The 3,536-nt window shown below is 42.7% G+C and overlaps 1 pseudogene across 1 annotated transcript; it reads left to right on the plus strand.

The window, feature by feature from the left end:
* The first annotated feature begins 641 nt into the window (after nucleotides 1-641).
* On the plus strand, nucleotides 642-3,075 carry LOC311628437 (L-lactate dehydrogenase A chain-like; annotated as a pseudogene). The gene is made up of 4 exons: nucleotides 642-698; nucleotides 1,768-1,999; nucleotides 2,167-2,385; nucleotides 2,662-3,075. The product of its transcript is annotated as an L-lactate dehydrogenase A chain-like (transcript).
* The last annotated feature ends 461 nt before the right edge of the window (nucleotides 3,076-3,536 follow it).

A 3,536-nucleotide genomic window follows, 5' to 3' on the forward strand; every position in this document is an offset into this window, starting at 1 on the left:
TCTTTCTTGCTCTTAGGATGAAGTTTAGTCTTCCTATAGGGCTCAGCACATGAGCTCTTTGTTAAGGCACACAGTAACACAGCCCCTGGTCTCCTCTCTGTCCCTATTTCTTGCCAGTGTTATTCTCTAGCAATAATGAGCTTCTTTCTCTTTCTTAAATGTACCACATTCTATCTGGCTGCCAGAATTTATATATATGTCTTTTTAAAAATACTTTTATTGATTTCAGAGAGGAAGTGAGAGGGAGAAAGGGATAGAAACATCAATGATGAGAGAGAATTATTGATTGGCTGCCTCCTTCACCACCACCACACTGACGCTCCTCTGGGATGGAGCCCACCATCCAGGCATGTGCCCTGACCTGGAATCAAACCCGGTTCTTAGGTTGTTGCTCAACCACTAAGCAACACCAGCCAGGCTTTCCAAGATTTTTTACTTAACAAATTGTATTGTGACTGCCTCTTTATCTATTAGCATTCCACTCAGATGGTAAGCTTCTAGAGGGAAGTAATCCCATCCATCTTGTTCATGGGTGTGTCTGCAGTGCTTGGCATGATGCCTGTGACACAGTACGTGCCCAACAATTATTTGTTATTGACTGACCAACTGACAAACTGACTGAAATACGATTCCTATCCACAATGAGCTCAGTCTCAAGAGGAGACAGAAGTGTGGACAAAAAGTTCAGCGATGCAGAAGTAGGTCTCAGTCTGACTTAGCTTGAGGCTGGAGGGGGACAGGCCGGGAGGGAGCGGGGAGGGGATAGACATTCCACAGAGGCAATGGCATTTAAGCTGGGCCTTAAAAGATGAGCAGGAATTGGCCATAGCAGAGAAAGGGCAGGGTAAGGAAACTCATTTTAAGCAAAGCTCCTTGCCATGGGTCAAGGAGCAGAGTATGTTTGAGAAATGGTGGGAATACATGGTGTGCCCAGAGTATGATGTGCAGATAGTTGGCTGATGTGGGTTGGGGTCAGACTGTGAATTCTCCAAAGAACTTATTTTTGCATATAAACCTCGGTGACTTTTCCTGAATATCAAACAGCAAAAAGCAAGTTTATGATCCATTTTTACAGTAAGGAAAGGGGAGACACACAGTCTAGAAGGCTTTTCTGTTGCTCAGGATGGTACCTGAATATCCATTTACTCCTGGGGTTGAGACTTGTTACCTCTTCAGGGCCACCAGAAAAGCACCTAAATTTCTGCTGAGGCTGAACATCTGGATAAAAACAACTGCACTCCCCCTTCTCCTGCTCCAAACCCTGACAATTCTCAAGAGAAACTGGTTGAGTGAGTGGTTGAGTGAATTCTGTTGCAGGTTCTCCAGGGAAGGCTTTCTCTGGTTACTCTTTATCATTTTGAAATCTCTCCAGCCCTAACTTAATTCATTCCTCTTGTTAGTCTTTTCAGACATAAGGAATAATTTGTCTATATCCCCTGCATAAAATCACTGCCTGTATTCGAAGGCAAGAATTTAACCACCCATTTGCCTTCTCTAAAGAAAATAAATTTGATTCCTTAAATGTTTTCTTAATTAATCCATTCTCTCTCCCCGACCTTAACCTCTTAAGGCCATTTTAATCTCTCTCTCTCTTTCCTCGAACCCTCTGGTCCAAATGCATGGGCTAGAACTGAAGAGAAAATGTAAAATTAAAATAGTCTTTCATAAGATAGATGAGGACTGGAGCAACTGCCACCAAGTTCAGATCCAAGGCCATGTACCACCAATGCCTGCCTGCCATCCTTTCTGATTCCTTTTTATCCTAAGTCCTGTATAGCAATTTTAAAGGATCAGCTGATTGCGAATCTCCCCCAAAATAAGATTACAGTCGTTGGGGTTGGTGCTGTTGGCATGGTCTACGCAGCCAGTATGATAATGAAAGACTTGGCAGATGAACTTGTTCTTGTTGCTGTCATGGAGGACAAATTGAAGAGAGAGATAATGGATGTCCAACAAGACAGCCTTTTCCTTAGAATACCAAAAATGGACTCCAGCAAAGACTATAATGTAACTGTAAACTCCAAGCTGGTTATTATCATAGCTATCAACAAGAGAGAGAAAGCCATCTTAATTTGGTTTAGTGTAATATGAGTATTTTTAAATTCATCATTCCTAATTTTGTAAAATATAGCCCCAATTGCAAATTGTTTATTGTTTCCAATCCAGTGGATATCTTAACTTACGTGGCTTGAAGGAGAAGTGGCTTTCCACAAAAACCCATGTTATTAGAAGGGGTTGCAATCTGGATTCAGCCAGGTTCCATTATCTAATGGGGGAGAGGCTAGGGATTCACCCATTACACTGTCATGGGTAATCCTTGGGAAACATGGTGAGTCTAGTATCCCTGTGTGGAGTAGGGTGCATGTAGCTGGTGTCTCCATAAAGAATCTACATCCTGTTGCCCTGGCTGGTTTTTCTCAGTAATTAGTGTGTCAGCCCATGGACCAAAGGGTCTTGGGTTCGATTCCCACTCAAGGGCATATACCTGGGTTGCGGGTTCAATCTCTGGCCATGGTCAGCAGGCAGCCAATTGCAACCAATAGATGTGTCTCTCACATTGATGTTTCTCTCTCTCTCCCTTTTTCCTCCCTACCACTCTCTAAAAATCAATGGAAAAAATATATATTTGGGTGAGGATTAACAACAACATGAAAAAAAAAGAATCTGCACCCTGATTTAGGGACTGGTGCAGATAAGGAACAGTGGAAAGAAGTTCATAAACAGGTCATTGGCAGTGCTTCTGAGGTGATCAAACTGAAAGACTACACATCCTTGGCCATTGGCCTATCTGTGGCAGGCTTGGCAGAAAGCATAAAGAAGAATCTTAGGCGGGTGCATCTAATTTCCACCATGATTAAGGATCTCTATGGAATGAAAGAAGTCTTCCTTAGTGTTTCTTTTATCTTGGGACAGAATGGAATCTCAGATGTTGTGAAGGTGAGTCTGACACCTGAGGAAGAGGCTCATTTGAGGAAGAGTGCAGACACACTGTGGGGGATCCAGAAAGAGCTGCAACCTCACTGTCTAGGCCAGTGGTCGGCAAACTCATTAGTCAACAGAGCCAAATATCAATAGTACAACAATTGAAATTTTGTTTGAAACCCAAATTTTTTAAACTTAAACTTCTTCTAATGCCACTTCTCTAAAATAGACTCGCCCAGGTGGTGGTATTTTATGGAAGAGCCACACTCAAGGGGCCAAAGAGCCGCATGTGGCTTGCAAGCCGCAGTTTGCCAACCACTAGTCTAGGCTACAGCAGGATTTTAGTTGGAGATTGTGTATAGTCCTTTTTATCTGATCTGTGACTAAGAACATCAGTTTCCTAAAGATAGAGATAGTAATGGTTCATAAAACCCAGCATCTGCATCCTGATGCTGGATGGCCCTTATCTTGTGTAGTCCTAAACTGGTTAGTGTTAAATAGTTCCACCTCCTCGAAGGCACCACTGCCAATGTTGCTCACACTACAGTTGCCCTGCAGACTAGATGTGTGTTCATTGTGTGTTACAAAACTTATGGTTCCTTTACCCAACATGC

This window comes from Pipistrellus hanaki, assembly GCF_964339955.1.
Source record: "Pipistrellus hanaki genome assembly, chromosome: 9".
Classification (NCBI taxonomy): domain Eukaryota; kingdom Metazoa; phylum Chordata; class Mammalia; order Chiroptera; family Vespertilionidae; genus Pipistrellus; species Pipistrellus hanaki.